Genomic DNA, 6,957 nt, shown 5'->3' on the forward strand with positions numbered 1-6,957 from the left:
AACTAGAATATGACTTCGTTTACAAAAATCTAGACTCCTTTAAGAACATTTCAACAGTATCTCTCACATTCGTATAGGTTTAAAATATCTTAGTTCACCATTCACCTTTGTACTATATGACGGAAAGATGATTTGATCTTTGGAGATTTGAAAAAATAATATATTATAACCGAAGTCGTTTTAACTCGAGCGAACTCTCAACGCTGGTGAAGCTAGTGGAAGCCCAGTGTGATAGCCTCAGAACGAGTCCGTCCTGTACGATGCCCCGAACGATCAAGTGAACAGGGTCAATGATATTCACCAGAGGAGGAAGAGAATGGTTCTCCAGACTTACACGCTCGTTTGGAAAATTTACGAAAGGAAATTAATAAAAAAAAATATATATATAGTAAAGTCTACCCACGGACATATTAGAACTATCAGAGTAAAGAAGTATAAGTGTTATTTACATTTCATCAACAAATTAAATAGTGTTGGAATATATAGGAATATAAGGTGGCAGGAATTAAAACAGAGAGAGAGAGAGATGGGGGGGAGGGAGGGAGAAGGAAAGAGAGAGAGAGAACATATGAACCTAAGAATGGAGGAGACTGCAGAAGACCATAAGGCCTACACTAGGTAGTTCCATGTCCGCTACCACCTATGATCCCCATCCCTAATAGTTTCAGCGCTCACTTCATGGTTACTAAGTCTATTTTATTCGCTAGAGAGAGAGAGCGAGAGAGAAAGAGAGAGAGAGAGAGAGAGAGAGAGAGAGAGAGAGAGAGAGAGAGAGAGAGAGAGAGAGAGAGAGAGAGAGAGAGAGAGAGAGAGAGAGAGAGAGAGAGAGAGAGAGGGGGGGGGAGGGAGGGAGGGAGAGAGAGATAAATGGAGGGGAATGGGAGAAGTTAAAACAAAGAATGCAGTAGTTCGGGATTTGTGCGCTATGAGAGGTGTCGGGAGTTCAAGCGAGAAGAGAAAACGGACTCCGGGAATGTATTACGTGCTGGTACGTAGCAGACGCTCAAAGGCGTTCCGCCGAGATCGCCAGTTTGGCCTTGTTATGTGGTTATCACACTGAGCTTCCGCGGACTTCATCAGCGTCGACCGTTGAGAGTTCGGTTGAGTTAAAACGACTTCGGTTACAATTTCTTGTCTTTCAAATCTCCCAAATATCAAATTATCTCTCCGCCATGTATGGCAAAGCTGAATTATGAACTAAGATATTGTAGACCTATACGAATGTTAGACATATTGTTGGTGTGTTCTTAGAGAAATCTTGGTTTCTGTAAGCGAGGTCATATTCTAGTTGGAGGTTGGAGGTTGGAGGTTGGGGGAAAAATAGCCCAGTGTGATAGCCTCTTTCAAAAAAGACCATGGACTGCTGGGGTCAAGTAACTGTCACTGCTAAAAATCGGGACGACCTTCCGGAACTCGGACCAGCGACTACGAAATTACGAGACCCGCACCACCATGAAAGATACTCTGGAATAGATAAGAAAGAAAAAAGAAAAAAGGAGACGTGATGTTGAGGGTGGAACGTGAAACAGAGAAAAGAAGAGTTCCAGGGTTTGTAGAAATGAGACAAGATGTCAAAGTCGAGAAAGTGGGACAGAGGACATCTGAGAAGTTAACAAGTAATAAGACACTTCTTGAGGGGGAGGTGAATTAACTGAGAAAGTTCAGGTTACGGGAAGGCGGAGGGAATCCCCTTCCCAAACACCCGAAGAACTGCTAAATGTGAGTGAGGATAGAGTTTACGAAATGTCGGGGCAAGGTTGAGGGGTGTATGGAATGAGAAACAGTCGAACTGGTACGAAATAACGAGAAAAGAAATGAAGGTTGCAGTGGCAAAGTTGAAACGTGGGAAAGCGGTGGACCTCTGATGCTACGAATGTGGAGATGATTATAAGTGAAGGAAGGCAGCGAACACATGATAAGCAAGGGGTTTAACTAGGACACGAACTGGCTTAACCACAGAGTAGTTAACGGATGGAATAGACTTAGTAATCATGTAGTGAGCACTGAAACAATTGGTTGTTTAAAGAGAAGGTTAGATAACTTTATGGATAGGGATGACATGTGGTAAGGGACATGGAACTGCCTAGTGTAGGCCATATGGTATCCTGCAGTCTCCTCTATTTTTATGTTCTTATGTATGTGGTGAAAGAGAGGGAGTCCCTGAGGAGTGGAGGAGAGCTTGTATGGTGTCACTTTATTACTGAGAAGTTTGCAAGATCGAATGTAAAATCCATTGAAGTATTATTGTTTTGAGCATCTCAAGTAAGGTATGTGACAAAATACGAAGGACAATGAGAGTAAGAGAGTAGATGACATAACAGCAATAGCGTAGTTATCATAAAGGAGAGAGCGTGTGTAGGTCCGATTTTCATTCAGAGATATTTCATTGAGAAAGGGAAGCGGTGTTTTGTGGACCTGGAGAAAGCATATGATAGAGTAGACAGGAAAGAACTGTGGAAGACCATGGGCCATATGGATTTCAGGGCCAGAGTTTTGGAAGTGGTGGAGCATTTTCCTAGAGGATCTGAAGCTCATGTGAGACTGGGGGATGAAGAGGTCTGAGACAAATGTTGATTTGAGGCAGGGGTGTATAATGCGAATGCAAGAGAAAAGTGGTAAAGAATGGACGACAAACAGCGTAATATACATATATATATAGATGACATTGTTCTGTTAGCAGAGACAGAAGAGGGCTTGCAGAGGCTGATTTGTTGGAAGAGGAACCTGGAAGGTGATGTATCAAAGAATAAGGTAATGGTGGCATTCAAAAACTGTGAGCACAGAGTCGATAAACTGTTGCATAGGGAACAAATGAAGCAGGTAGAAAGATGTAAATACCAAGGAACTGATGTGGATGGAATTGGAGGGCAGGAGGATTGGTCATAGGGTGTGAGAAGAAGAAAAGATAGGTGTGGAAAAGGATGCCAACGGAAGTAGTGAGAGGGATGCAAAGGAATGTGAGAAGCAACGGTTGCGCCATCTGTTATGTATGACAGTGAAATAAGGGCGATGACTGTAAGAGGGAAATCGGGTGGGGGGTGGTAGCGGAAATGACGGACTTGAGGACTATGTATGGAACTATAAGAAATAATAAAATAAGGAATGATAGTATTCGTAGATGGACTGGGATACAGATGGCACTGTGAGAATGGATGGGAGTAGGTCTCCTCGGAGGTCACATGAATCGGTGGTGGCAGGGGTGAGAACAAGAGGTAGACCGAGAGAAGAGTGAGTGGAGTGTAGCCTTGAGAGTTCGTGGTAAGGATGTCGAATGAGCAAAAAATAAGTGACAGAGTGAGTTGGAGGAGCACTGTTAGACTGAGTCTCATGATAGGGGAGCACCGGGGATGGACTGACATTATTACTGCTAAAGCAGGGGTTCTCATTAGGGGTGAAATTCACCCCCAGGGGGGAATTTTGGGATTTCTGGGGGGGGGGGATTTGTGACCATAGTCAGCTTACGGGGTGAGGAAAGCAATTATAGGCTTTGGCCTATCTGGCCTGTTACCTGAGCTGGATTTATACTAATTTGGGAAAAATATATACTAATTTGGAAAAAATGAAAGGGTTTTTAGTAATATTTGCATATTATTTAGAATGCACCTTTTGAAACAGACAATCTTGGAAAGGAGGGGGGGAATGACATTCTGACAAATGGTAAAAGGGGTGAATGGGCCAAGTAAGGCTGAGAACCCCTGTGCTAAAGGGATGAATGAAAGGATGTGTATGATGGGACTGAATGTGGATGAAGATGGTGCCCCATCCCTAGTTCTATCGCTATGTGGATAAATGCTGATTAGATAAGAAAAGTGTATGACGTCATACCAAATGTTAACATTCTCTGTGTTGCATAAGAAATACAACACAGCAGAATTCACATTTTCCTGTCCTTTAGAACGAATTTAGCACACTGTAAGATTTTACTGTAGCTAACACCAGACGATTTTATTCTGGGATTCCACCTCACAAATGTAAGTTCAAAAGTAAATACATAAGAATAAGGTAGAGTAGAATAAGACAATAAAGCAGATGGAATGATAACATGTGTATGTACTAATGTCACTCTAAATAAACCATGACTGGTGGTAAGGGATATGAAACTGACTAGTGTAGGCCACTCTTGCAGCTTCCTCCATTCTCATATTTTTTATAACATCTGGAACTGTGCTAACCACCGTTCTGTCCCTCCAGACAGGTACGATGTCGGCATTAGCGTGGAAGCATTTCTTCGTGGGGCTTCTGCTCTCTGGCTGTTTGAGCGTGAGCCTGGCGAATCCTGCGACGGTATCGAGGGAGATTGCGCAAGAGGATGAGACCGAACGCCAAGTACTAGGTTCCCAAATGGATTTGGCCACACTAATCAACAGCCTGAACTTGGGCGCTCTACCCAATGATAAGCTCACTGCTATCAATAACTTGCTCCAGTCCCTCCTTCCGGGGGCTGGTACTGGTACCGGTACCGGTACTGGTACGCCGGATCCAGTAGTTATTCCGGGTGGTGTCGATAGCCAGTCGACGATCATGTTCCCGATTTCCGTGAAAGACGTTCTTTCCCTTCTCACTTCCAAGACGACTCCGGCGACCCCGCTCGAGAACCCCCAGAATGTGGAGGAATACGTGGTGCTGGGGACCATAGCCGACTTGCCTGGAATCCTCGCCATGCTAGCCAACTCCAAAACGGGGGCCGACGGGGGCACTGTGGCCCCTGGTCTCCCAATATTAGGTAGGTAGGTAGTCGGAGACTCAGAAAGGGAGGACTGTCAAGGAAGCATAAGACTGTATTTGGCGTTGTTGACGTGGTGACGTCGTTGGTAGGAGGGGTAGGAGAGAGAGGAAAAGGAATAGTGGTCAGACTGCCTATCGCCATTGTTCTTCGTGTTTCCGGCGCCAGGATGCCAAAAGTAGAATGACGGCAGCACCTGAGAGATACAGAAGAATGAAAGAAGAGTCCTTGGAGCTGAGAAAATATGGGAGGATGGAGAAAGGTAGGGACAATTTAACTTTTTCCACCTTTACTTTCTTCCTTTCTTTCTGTTGGTGAACTCCGCAAGACAAGAATTTTATCAAGTCGAACCCGTGGCGGAAGCTTTCTCAGGTGTCTGGAGTGATGATGATGACTTCATTCAAGAATTGAAGACTGTTTCGGAGAAATGTTCTGTAGGGGAAGGAAAGGACACGAAGCTGTTTCCATGGTAACCACCATGAATGTGGCACTGGAGGGAGGATTAGAACGCTTTTTAAGGAAGCAAGGGTACAATTCTCGAATCTACATACAGTGTTGAAATGCGTTTAGAGAGACATCAGGTGTTGACGAGGGGTGTCAAATGATCCCTCCAATATGTCTGTCCTTTGAATCTACTTTTACACGCGGGAATGCTTTACCTAAAGAGCTTTCTTCCTCCCACTGCGCTGCTGCACAGTGGAATTCTTTACCTAAATTCTGGTCATCTCCCTACCTCACTTTCACAGAGCATAATTCTTGAAACATTTTCTTTCAGTACACTCATATACAAATATATATATATATATATATATATATATATATATATATATATATATATATATATATATATATATATATATATTCTCTTAAAGTCTGTTCCTCTTCCCATTCCGCTTTTGCTAATTAGAATTCTTTACCTAAAGCCTCTTCTTCTTTGAGTCCGTTACACAAAGAAACTCTACATCTACATTTTTCCAGCCTCTTACAAACCACCCTAGTCTCGTGTGATTCAGCTCTGTGTCAGCTTGAGACGATACACCCGAGCACAGTTTATGCACCTGTTTTGGATTCCTCCGACAAAGAGATTTGATAACATATAATGCTATAGTAATATAGTATTCTAAGATAATCCCTTTGATCTGATGACGTTTGCTTCCTTTTTTTTTTTTTTTTTTTTATCTGGGGAACATCTATTCAGCCGTTGGGTTCAGATTATGGATTTGACTGATCGAGACTCCGATGATCCAAGTATGCTTCCTCATAAATTTGAAAAAAGAAATGTTGAGTATGTCATCGGTCAACAGGGGTTAAGGAAACCACAGTCGTTGTCGGAAATGTCGTCACTGAAGTCTCTAAATCAAAGGAACCCACAACATTCACTACATTCCTATATATTGTATCTCGAGTGTTTGACGGGTCTTCTCCGGCCTGGGGTCATCATCCAGATGGCCAACATCGTCTGAGATTCACAAGAAAGGAATCAGGAGCCTCAGGAGCCACTGGTGTCAAGTGCATTGGAGACAAAGTAATCACGTGTAAGACAAGTGATTCGGGGTGTTTCACGCACTTGGTGCCCACGCATGGCATCTCGATAACAGTAAAACAGAACGTCGGTGTTACCGAGTTTTGGGGAATCAAATGCCCAGCATATCTAGTCATTCTTTCTCCCCAACCTCTCTCTTTCTCTCCCCCCACTTTTTTTTTTTTTTTAGTTCTCACTATTTTGTCCGTTTACTTTAACGCTTCATTATTACTCTATCTTTCTCTTTTCTTTTATATTTGTCTCTGCATCGTTTGTTCTCTAGATCGCTTCTTTCGCTGGTTTATATGTTCACTAGCTATTGCTCAGAGATTCTTGCACATCCGTTTTCTCTCTCGCTCATCGATTCTCCTCCCCAGTCTCGCTAAATGTCTCCCATACTTCCCTCTCGGGTGCTCGCTGAATTGACATGTTTTCCTTTTCTTGGTCAGAAAAGATGACCAGAAACAATAAGGGTATATATATTTTTTCATAACGTCGCATTGTTGTGAAATGTGTACTGTACAATGACTGTATTCAGAGGTGGGCGCAGCAAACGTCGCTTGGCAAAGTTGCTACATCTGGTAAAGATATGCTAAGTTGCTGCTATTGCACGGCCAAACTCTGTATTCACCAATACTATATTGTAATGTTGGTTATCTTAATAACAAATAGCTCAACGCTGGCGTCGGGTGTCGATTTATTTTTACTCTTG

The sequence above is a fragment of the Oratosquilla oratoria genome, chromosome 29 (genome assembly GCF_046742065.1).
Source record: "Oratosquilla oratoria isolate Oo_2021 chromosome 29, ASM4674206v1, whole genome shotgun sequence".
Lineage (NCBI taxonomy): Eukaryota > Metazoa > Arthropoda > Malacostraca > Stomatopoda > Squillidae > Oratosquilla > Oratosquilla oratoria.